The sequence below is a fragment of the Apium graveolens genome, chromosome 11 (genome assembly GCF_009905375.1).
Source record: "Apium graveolens cultivar Ventura chromosome 11, ASM990537v1, whole genome shotgun sequence".
Classification (NCBI taxonomy): Eukaryota; Viridiplantae; Streptophyta; class Magnoliopsida; order Apiales; family Apiaceae; genus Apium; species Apium graveolens.
The window spans coordinates 26081964-26094084 of record NC_133657.1 but is presented as its reverse complement, the minus strand read 5'-3'; the positions used below and the strand labels follow the sequence as shown (position 1 = coordinate 26094084).

The following is a 12121-nucleotide window of genomic DNA, read 5'->3' as shown; positions in this document are numbered from 1 at the left end:
AATGATGAAATAGTAATAAATATATGTCATAATGAGTTAGACTAATTAATATATTCACATTAGTTGTAATTAATATGTGTATATTAAATAAAAAGTTATTAACATATATAATTATGAGGGGTATTTTAGTAATTTTACAAGGAAAAAATGTCTCAATCAACCCCCTAGTTGCTCTAATATATATATAACTAGCATAATAACCCGTGCGAGGCACGGGTCATTTCTAGATTTTATCAAATACAAGTTGAGTATATCTATCAATGTGTATGTAAAACATTAATTACGTTCATAACGTTACAAATATATCTCATTAATCATAATACATATTTTCTTGTTTGTGTCGTGTAATTTGTATTTACTAAATGAATACAAGCAGGATAGTCACTGTACGTGTAAAAGGAAAGATTGAAGTTAATCCATCATATAGTGTCAATATGTTTATTAAAAAAACTAAAAATTAGCATATATGTATATTATAGAGTCGAGTAAATTTTTTGAGTTTTGGTCAAGTAAACCCGGAGTAATGAGATATTTTCTTACTAAAATTATTACTAATTTATAATTATCTTGCTTAATTTAAAAGGATTAGTAATGGATAATTAAAGTGGTCAAGACCTGCAATCGTAATATTCAACAAAGTAAAATTTACACTATAATTAATATAAGTTTATTCTTTACTACGTTTATGTTGATTAATGGTATGTTTGGTATTGCTGTTGCTGACAGCAACAGTAACTTTTCGTTGAAAAGCAGTTAAAAAACTGTTTGGTAAAATTCAAAAGATGTTTTCTGGAAAAGTGCTTTTGGCCTAAAAGCTGCTGTTAGAGAAAGTAAGGCTCCGTTTGGTAGTGCTGTTGAAAACTGTTGTGCTGTGAGAAAATGTGCTGGTCGAAAATGTGCTGTCAGGAAAATTAGATGACTGTTTGGTAACTTTTTTTAATTTATGCATATTTTGAGATATAATATATAAAAATAATATTTTTGAAAAAGTTTGATGGTGAAACTGATAGCTACTTCTTGCAAAAGCTGAAAACAACTTTTTTCAAAAGTATGGGAGACATGCTTTTGTTAACAGCAGCTTTTAGACCAGAAACGCTTTTCCAGACAACGGCTTTTAGAATTTACCAAACACCTTTCTGACAGCTTTTCAGCAACAAGCTGCTGCAGCTGTCTGCAATAGCAATACCAAATGGGGCCTAAGTCCCCCATACCTTTGGAAAAAGCTGTTTTTAGCTTTTGCGGGAAGCAGATGTTGATTTCGCCATCAAACCTTATCAAAAACATTATTATTTTTAATTTTTTGCATCAAAACATGTACATATCAAAAAAATTACCAAACAGTCATCTGATTTTTACAATAGCACTTTTTTCAACAGCATTTTTTCTAACAACACAACAATTTTTTAACAGCAATCTCAAACCGAGCCTTAATATCATTGCTAATGTCTTAATTCATTAACTAAAGTTGATCTCGGTCGTGTACTTAGTTTTTAATCATTTCTATTATACAAAGTTAATTTTATAAGATGTCAGATAATTGTCAATTCATAAATTAAAATTGACATAATCTATTTAGTTTTGAACACATTGAAAAAACTTAATTTAATCGATCATTCTTATTTTGAAACCATAAAAGGCTTTTGTTATTTTCTTCTAGTATATATATCAATAACTCTGAAATACACCATTAAAATTGAATCTTTTAATATTGGTAAAGGTAAAGTCACGTGTGTGTACGTAAATTATTATTTATTATTTTTTCGACTAAATTATGTTGGTCTCGTTTATTTATATGCTAGATATCTTGGTCATGTATATATCTAATTGTTATTCAGTAAATTACTCAAATAACATGTATTTATGATTACAATTATTTATATATCGTAGTCGTAGTAGCACTAACAATCAAACAATATCTGTTTTTATTCAACGGAGCATCAGTCATGGATGTGACATAAAAATAATTCATATATCCTAAATATTAACTACTCATATTCAAAAGTTTTTTTTTTCAAGAATCTGAAGATAAATTTGTACTAATATCATCATTCAAATCATTTTGAAGTTTCTTTCATTTATGATTCTAATATTTTTTTATGGTAACTTGATAACATTGCATATTATTTTTCTAAATTTAAATATTTTCAATTTGATGAATTTTTTTAAATATTAGTTGAACTTGTTAATCCTTTCAAAATATCGACTAATATTAATTTTTTTTATTTAGATAGCATAAATGGATTAAATCAAATAGTACAATACATTATAGTTTTAACATTTTTCAAATAATTCAAAATAGCTGTACAATATTTTCCAACACCAAATATTTTTTTATAAAATTTATTATTATGAATTTTAAATATATTTTTTTTTTCAAAAAATTGAATTATATAATTTTTTAATTTTCTTATATATATATATATATAAGTTAAATTCGATGCAGTCCTTATTTTTAGTTGAGTACGGGGGTCCATATTTGTTCTACAAGTAAAATAATGTAAAATATTTTGTAAAACGTATTATAATGTGAATCATGTTCCACAAATATCACTATTTTAATAAATATCATGCAAATCTCAAACATTTGACAAGTTGAACACTGCAAAACATATGCAAAACATATGATTTTATAGAACATGATCAGTTTGAAAAAGATAAGTATTCACGTTGTAGAACTGTTAGGGCGAAATCACGCACTAATATTCACGCAAGTATACGCGTTCGCAAGTAATATAGAATACTTTCTAGTTCGTTCCCTCAGAGACTCAGACTAATTTATTGTCTAATTTAACTCACTCACCAATGTATGATTACTTCTCAATGTTAAGATAATAACACTTAAAATTGTTGATTAAATATTAACTATAATTAACTACTTAATTAACCACTTAACTAACACTTCAATTTATCAATAATAAAACACTCATGAGATCACAACTTCATTATTACTTCCTTCTATAGCCATAGTTATTACCTTTAGCATGTGACAGTGATGATATTAATCGAATAACACGAAACTGATAAAAGCCAACTTTCATTGTACTAATACCATTCTACCAAACATCCACAATTAAGATAGAAATTGAATAGTCATCAATTATGTTGAGTTCCTATATGTCTACAGAAATTGACAACACAACGATTTAAGCACAAGTTATTCTTTTTGATTACATAGGGCAAATAAAACTGTTAGAGTTACCCACTAATCATGCACAACGTACATGAACCTATGCTAGCATGGCAAGTTCTAAATCTCAAGATCCACCGTCGCTTCACAAGAGATTAACACCCTATCTTATATGTTCGCGACGCACATAAGACGAATACGCACAACCAATACTAGATATCATGCAATCATCACACACTAAAGTATTAAACAATTAACTAAAGAATTCCATAATAAATCCGTTGCAACCCCATGATCACGATTAGCCCATAATAGAACTTATCGCCATCATGGGTTCATATGAAATCATGATAAACGAACACAAGAAAATAACAACTAAACTAATTAGATTAAAACAGAGTACGTCACAAGAGTAAATAAGTCAAAGCAAGAAAACTAGCATCCAACGTTACAACGAAACAAGAATCACAAGAATTATATGCTTCCTCTCCGTTGTTGTGTGCTAAATCGGTCTTCTTCCTTATCTCCTTCGCTTCTTGCGTAACACAATCTAAAACATAATCCCCTCTTAATACTCTGTGAAAAACGTCTCAAATCTACTTATATAATAGTCCCATAAAACTCAGATTACATAGAAGTTGGAAGCCAAACAGAAGTAGAAGTCTAAAACAATATATTATTTTCCCCGACCCTGCGCGGCCGCTCAGAATTTCTGCGCAGGCGCGCAAGGCTGCTGCGCGGCCGCTCAGCATTGCTGCGCGGGCGCGCAGGACCCTACTGGAAAATTTCCAGGTTTGCTCCGTTTCTTCGCCGTAATCTGCCCGTTCTTTTCCTCTCGCAATGGTGAACACATGCCAAGGCTTATTCTTGATGATTCCTCCTCCGAAATGCAACTAATACCCTGAAATGCATAAACACTAGAAAAACGCATCAAATACACAAAATACTTGATTTCAAGACACCAATTTAAGCCATTTTAAGACGTTCTAAGTGGTATAAAATGCCACTTATCACACCCCCAAACTTAAATCGATGCTTGTCCTCAAGCGTCACAGACTCAAAAACAAATAAAAATATGCATGAATGCAATCTATATGAAAATGCAACGATCCCCCTTACTACAATTAACCAACCAAATTGTCACGTCTCAACGAATGCAGTTAGACACTAAAGATCAAGAAACTCATGCAAACGGACATACCACCAGAAACGTGGTGTGTGCAAATGCTTAACAGATATGCTTCGGAACTAGACCAATTACTATGACTAGACTATCCTCAAGGCAATCCTACGATTATACAAAGAATAAAAATTCTAGGCACAAAGTGATATACAACACTACAAGAACTTTGGAGCTTACTACGGAATCGTGCTTTTTATTTACAACGCAAATGCTTATTTGACCGTGCAGTGAGTGAGGTCCACAAAAGACTTATACAATGGTATCCATGTAACGAGCGTTAGGTTAGCGGATCCCAGACTCTAAAAGCCTTAGGTCACTAGGCACAAAGTCCCCTAAGAACTTAATAACTCGAATACCAAAGAGCCCACTCTTGATCAATTACGTAATTTTTTTTTTTTTTAACTCTGAGCAAGTGCGTTTCGCTCCATCTTGCTCAACCCTAGACTACTCGCATAACATGCGAGCCGGCTACTAGCCATTTGACGCCTAGCCACAACTAGCAACAAATTCCATTTTTACTCTATTTTTTTTTCTTTTTCATGCCTTTACCACTAAGAACCTATTATCAAATTCTAAGCATAATAAATAGATTATCCTCGAAAATAATCAGATCATAACAACAATCTAGTCCTTCAGCATTCTCTAAGACTTAGTGACAATACAAGTGCTTCTAGCATGCATATCAACCTACAGAACTTAATATCACTTTAATGCTATACACTCGCATCAATATCACAATTCAGTCGATAAATCATTGCAAAAGGGATCATGGTATATGCATGAGCTATATGATATGACAACAAATAAAGCTATATATAAAAAAAACTATATGGCAAAAATTATGCAACTATATGAACTAACTATCATGAATATGCAACTATATGACACACACAAAATATTCCTTAACTACCACCCCCAAACTTAAAATCTTCACTGTCCCCAGTGAAGGTAGTAGAAAGGAACACAGGGTATACCTACTCGGAGTCATCATCATCATCACCCTCAGTGGGTGGAGTATCAGGCGGCGGGTATGCAGAGTCCTCACCAAAAACTGGCCACTGGATATCAGCTCCAAGGCCTCGAAAAGCAGTCCCTAACGCAAGGGTGAGCTCCTGAGCAAACCTGCTCTGCGTCTCATACATGGCATCCATCCGTCGTGAAAGCCTCCTATACTGGGCATCACCCATCCCAGCACCCTCCTGAGCTCTCGAAGAACTAGCCTCACCACGCCCTGGCCTGGCCATAGTAGCACCTCGTGCTGGACGCCCTCCTGGAAGACGATAACCCAGCCCATGCTCCTCAGGCTCACCACCGGTCCACTCCTGCATCCCATTCAGAGTGCCAGAATCTATAGGAGCTGCTGGCAACTGCAACTACTCATGAGACGGCCAGTTCACTCCTACTGCACGGCATAGCTTTGTAACCGTGGATGCATAAGGGATGTTCATATGCTTTGCTCCCCTCAAAAACTTCAGAATTCCTTGGTAGATAAACTCACCAAGGTCCACATAGTATTCCTCATTCAGAATTCCCCACAACAACTGTGCTCTCTCAACTGTGACCTCGTGTGCATGTGAAGAAGGCAAAATATTAGCACATATAAATGCGTTCCATGCACGGGCATACCTGTTCATGGCGATCGCCGGAAAGTGACGATACTCATTATTGGCTGGACTGCGGTTCCAAACTGTGCCCGGTCGACAGAGAGTCGCACAAATCAAATCCAAGTCAAAATCCTCAGCAGTCTTTTCATTCCAGTTCTCCTCCTCGGGCTTCCTCTCTCGCTGTCCAATCACTCGGCGAATCGCCGCAGGATGATAATCAACCGTCAGCCCCCGAACTACAGAAAACCCATTCTTTTCATCCTTCGCGTTCGCGTAGAACTCGCGAAAAACACTCATCGGTACTGCTTCGGGTGACTCACAAAAAGCTATCCACCCCTTCTCTGCAATCATGGGCAACAACTCACCATCCCTCCCTGATGGTAAAAACCCCCTCTCCTTCAGAATCGGCTTCCCCAACAGCCTAGTGTACTCCTCCTCCGCGGCTCTGTCAGTTAACCGAGGCCTCGCAGCAGTACCCCTTGATGAAGCAGCAGTAGGAACTGTGCTGCTGCTGTCAATAGTGCGTGCTCTCTTGGGTGCCATTGATTTGTGAATAAAAGTGTGTAAGAACTGATTTTTGATGTTTATGAGAGGGTTTAAGTGTAGGAAATTGTGGGAGATATGTAGGATAGGTGTATGTATATATAGGGTGTGGAGTAGGTTAAATTAGATTAGGAGTCGGGTTGAGGGATAAAATCATGGGGTAATGGGAAAAGAATTCGGGGGTTTATGGGCTGTAATGGGTTTTTGTGTTTTTGTTTTTTTGTTTTTTTTTTTTTCTGAACTGTAAAAAAAATTTCTGGAACTCGACCCCTGCGCGGCCGCTCAGCATTTCTGCGCGGGCGCGCAGCAAGCTGCGCGGCCGCTCAGCATAGCTGCGCGGGCGCGCAGAGGGTCTCTGGAAAAAAAATTTTTCAGCCCCTGTTTTCTGATTTTTTTGTGTTTTTAGATAGGTTATTAACTTCTAAGGGTTCCTGTAACAACAATTCATGGGTTGCCTCCCACGCAGCGCTTCTTTTTCGTCATTAGCTTGACGTTCCGTTCCTTTCTCACGTAGTCAACAAAATGGCACTAACCACCTCTCGGTTTGCCATGTCCCCATAGTAGTGCTTCAACCGCTGACCGTTAACCTTGAATGCTTGGTCCGAATCATTCTCAAAAATTTCCACCGCTCCATGTGGAAACACAGTTTTGACAATAAAAGGTCCAGACCACCTTGATTTCAACTTCCCAGGAAAAAGTCGGAGCCGAGAGTTGAATAACAGAACTTGTTGCCCTGGCACAAACAACTTAGGATGTAGCTTCCTATCGTGCCACCTTTTCACCTTTTCCTTATACATTTTGTTATTCTCGTACGCTTGAAGTCGAAATTCATCAAGTTCATTAAGCTGAAGCATTCTTTTCTTACCAGCTGCATCTAAATCCAGGTTCAATTTTTTCAATGCCCAGTAGGCCTTATGCTCAAGCTCCGCCGGTAGATGACATCCCTTACCGTACACCAACTGAAACGGTGACATCCCAAGTGGAGTTTTGTATGCTGTTCTGTAAGCCCAAACAGCTTCATCGAGCTTTAAAGACCAATCCTTCCTTGATGGACAAACAACCTTCTCTAGAATGCGCTTTATCTCTCTGTTAGACACTTCCGCTTGACCATTTGTTTGCGGATGATAGGCAGTAGCTACTCGATGATTCACATTATAACGCTGCATCATAGAAGTGAACTTACGGTTGCAAAAATGCGATCCTTCATCACTTATGATTACCCGCGGTGTTCCAAACCTTGTGAAAATTTGCTTATGAAGAAAATTTAGCACTGCCTTTGCATCATTTGTCGGTAAAGCTTTAACTTCGACCCATTTTGAGACATAATCGACTGCCAGCAAGATGTACTGATTATTGCAAGATGAGATAAAAGGCCCCATGAAATCGATTCCCAATACATCAAAGACCTCGACTTCAAGCATCACATTTAATGGCATCTCATCCTTCCTTGACAAATTTCCCACTCTTTGGCAACGATCACACCTTAAAACAAACTGATGAGCATCCTTGAACAAAGTAGGACAGAAAAAACCTGCTTGCAGAATACGAGCTGCCGTCTTCTCACCTCCATAGTGTCCACCATAAACCGTGGAATGGCAGTCTCGTAATATCCCCTCCGTCTCACAGAACGGGATACATCTCCTGATGATCTGGTCAGCTCCCTGTCTAAACAAATATGGTTCATCCCACATATACCACTTCACCTCATGCAGAAACTTCTTCTTTTGCGCGGATGTCAAATTGGGAGGCATTATATTGCTGACAAGATAGTTTACAATATCTGCAAACCATGGTTCTTCCTCCTGAATTGCAAACAACTGCTCATCCGGAAAAGATTCATTGATTAACGTCCTATCTTGTGAAGTAGAATCGGGATTCTCCAACCTAGAGAGATGGTCAGCTACTTGATTCTCGGTACCTTTTCTATCTTTGATCTCTAACTCAAATTCATGAAGTATAAGCACCCAACGAATGAGTCTCGGCTTCGAATCCTTCTTAGAAACCAGATAGCGAATAGCTGCATGATCAGTGAATACTGTCACTTTCGTACCAAGCAGATAAGATCGAAATTTCTCAAAGCCAAAGACTATAGCCAAAAGCTCCTTCTCAGTAGTGGTGTAGTTCAATTGGGCCCCATTTAAAGTCTTACTCGCATAGTAGACCACATGGAAGAGATTTTTCTTGCGATGTCCCAGAACTGCACCTACCGCATAGTCACTCGCATCACACATCATCTCAAACGGTTCTGTCCAATCTGGTGTTGTAATAACTGGTGCCGTGATCAAACTCTCCTTAAGAGTCTCGAATGCTGCCAAACATTCATCATCAAATTTGAAAGGCACATCTTTCTCAAGTAAATTGCACAACGGCTTAGATATCTTTGAAAAGTCCTTGATGAATCGCCGATAAAAACCCGCATGACCGAGAAAACTACGGATTCCTTTCACTGAATTAGGTGGGGGAAGATTTTCAATGACTCCCACCTTAGCCTTGTCCACCTCCAGACCTTTGCTAGAGATCTTATGCCCAAGGATAATGCCTTCACGCACCATAAAATGACATTTCTCCCAATTAAGCACCAAATTAGTTTCCACGCATCTTTTGAGTATGGCGCGCAGATTATTCAAACATTCATCATATGAGTGTCCAAAGACGGAGAAGTCATCCATGAACACTTCGACGTTATTTCCAATCATGTCAGAGAATATAGCCATCATACATCTCTGAAAGGTGGCCGGGGCGCCACATAACCCAAACAAAACTCTACGAAAAGCAAATGTGCCAAATGGACAAGTGAAGGTAGTCTTTTCCTGATCCTCTGGTGCAATACAAATCTGATTATACCCGGAATACCCATCCAGAAGACAAAAATACTCATGTCCCGCCAATCTGTCAAGCATTTGATCAATGAATGGGAGAGGGAAGTGATCCTTTCTTGTGGCTTTGTTCAATTTTCTATAATCCATGCATACTCTACATCCTGTAACTGTTCGAGTAGGGATGAGCTCATTCTTTTCATTTGCGACCACATTGATACCTCCCTTCTTAGGAACACATTGTACAGGGCTCACCCACGAGCTTTCAGAAATAGGATAAATGATACCTGCATCTAGCCATTTCAGAATTTCTTTCTTCACCACCTCCTTCATGATTGGGTTCAGTCTTCGCTGCTGTTCCACAGTTGGCTTACTACCTTCCTCTAACAGAATTTTATGCATACAATATGAGGGACTTATCCCCTTGATGTCTGCTATAGTCCATCCTATAGCCGATTTGAATTCTCTCAAAATCCTTAAGAGCTTGTCTTCCTCACTACCTGAAAGGTCAGCTGAAATAATAACAGGTAACGTAGATGAATCACCTAAAAAGGCATACCTCAAGTGTTCAGGTAATGGTTTGAGCTCTAAGGTAGGCGCTTCCTCTATTGATGGTTTGAGCTTCCCTTCAGCGTTCTTGAGGTCAGAAGTACCAAGAGATTCAAATGGTATATCTAGCTTTCGCTTCCAGGGAGAAGCGTTCAGATATTGTAATTGCTCGTTGCTATCTTCATCATCACTGTCATATTCCCCCACTAAGGCCTTTTCCAATGCATCAGACATTAGCATGTGATCGAGTTCCGAAGTAACCGCAGAATCAATCACATCCACTTTTAAGCACTCCTCATCTTCTGTAGGGAATTTCATTGCCTTGAATACGTTGAAGGTCACATCCTGATCTTGAACCCGCATAGTAAGTTCTCCTTTTTGCACATCTATCAAGGTACGGCCAGTCGTCAAGAAAGGCCTCCCCAAGATTATGGGAATCTTTTTATCTTCCTCAAAATCCAGAATAACAAAATCAGCAGGAAAGAAGAGCTTATCCACCTTGACGAGCACATCCTCAACTATGACCCTTGGGTAAGTAATGGAACGGTCCGCCAATTGTAGCGACATGTATGTGGGTTTTGGATCAGGTAGGTCCAGCTTTTTAAAGATCGACAACGGCATCAGATTAATGCTTGCTCCCAAATCACAAAGGCACTTGTCAAAAGTTAGATTGCCAATGGTGCAAGGAATGGTGAAGCTTCCTGGGATCTTTCAGTTTTGGTGGTAACTTTTGTTGCAGAACCGCGCTGCATTCTTCCGTGAGAGCAACGGTTTCAAGGTCATCCAGTTTCACCTTCCTTGAAAGAATAGTCTTCATAAACTTCGCATAACTAGGCATTTGTTCCAGAGCCTCAGCGAAAGGTATATTGATGTGAAGTTTCTTGAACACCTCCAGAAACTTCCCGAACTGTCTATCCAGCTTTTGTTGCTGCAATCTCTTAGGAAAAGGTGGTGGAGGATAGAGCTGTTTCTCCCCTGTATTAGCCTCAGGCAGAGTGTGTTCAACAGTAGTCTTCCTTGGTTCCGCCGCTTTCTCCCTTTGCTTAGATTCTTCATCTCGAACTTCAGCTTCGACTTCTTTTGCCTTTTCAGCATCAGCTACTTTTCCAGACCTTAAGGTAATAGCCTTGACTTGCTCTTTAGCTTCCTTCCTTCCTGGTACTTCCGTGTCACTGGGAAGAGTGCCAGGTTGATGATTGAGCACTGCATTGGCTAATTGACCGATTTGATTTTCCAAGGTCTTGATAGAAACCGCCTGACTCTTGCACAACAGCTTAAGTTCCTCAAAATCAGCACTAGTAGGTGCAGCTGCACTTCCCTGTTGAGGATATGATTGTCTTGTAGCATACTACTGTGGTTGCTGGAATCCAGGTGGGTTAAACTGTTTACTCACTCCTTGCTGATATGGTGGCTGAATAGCATTCTGATTATTTCCCCAGCTGAAATTTGGATGATTTCTGTTGTTAGGATGATAGGTCGCTGGCACAGGCTGCTGTTGTCGCTGATAATTATTCACATACTGAACAGATTCGTTGACAAGAGAACACGGATCCGTAGCATGAGAACCTGCACAAAGCTCACAAACCATAGCTATTTGATTAACTCCATACGTAGCCAAAGAATCAACCTTCATTGATAGCACTTGGAGCTGGGCTGCAATAGCGGTGGCTGCATCAACTTCCAGAATACCTGCTACCTTGCCTGATGTCATCCTCTGAGTTGGGTTTTGATGCTCATTTGCAGCCATCGTCTCAATAAGATTGTACGCCTCAGTATAGCTTTTAGCCCATAAGGCGCCTCCAGCTGCTGCATCGAGTATGGGCCGAGATTGAGCCCCCAAACCATTATAAAAACCAGTGATTACCATCCAATCCGGCATTCCATGATGTGGACATTTTCTCAACATTTCCTTGTAGCGTTCCCAAGCCTCGCACATAGATTCTGTAGGTTGCTGCGCAAACTGAGTAAGAGCACTCCTCATAGCAGCAGTCTTTGCCATTGGATAAAACTTCACCAGAAACTTTTTCGCAAGATCTTGCCACGTAGTGATTGACCCAGCTGGTTCAGAATGTAACCAGTCTTTAGCCTTATCCCTCAGTGAGAATGGGAAAAGCCTCAACTTGATAGCCTCATCAGTCACGCCATTATACTTAAAAGTGCTGCAGATCTCGACAAAATTCCTTATGTGCATGTTGGGGTCTTCAGTTGCCGCTCCTCCAAAAGAAACAGAATTCTGCACCATCTGAATAGTGCCCGGCTTGATTTCAAAGGTGTTAGCTTGAATAGCCGGATGAAGGAT

General features: G+C 38.9%; 1 non-coding gene across 1 annotated transcript; it reads left to right on the top strand.

Annotated features, from left to right (window-relative positions):
• Window positions 1–11699: 11699 nt before the first annotated feature.
• On the top strand, window positions 11700–11806 carry LOC141698834 (small nucleolar RNA R71). Its single transcript, XR_012565334.1, has one exon. It is a non-coding gene; the product is annotated as a small nucleolar RNA R71 (small nucleolar RNA).
• Window positions 11807–12121: the final 315 nt, after the last annotated feature.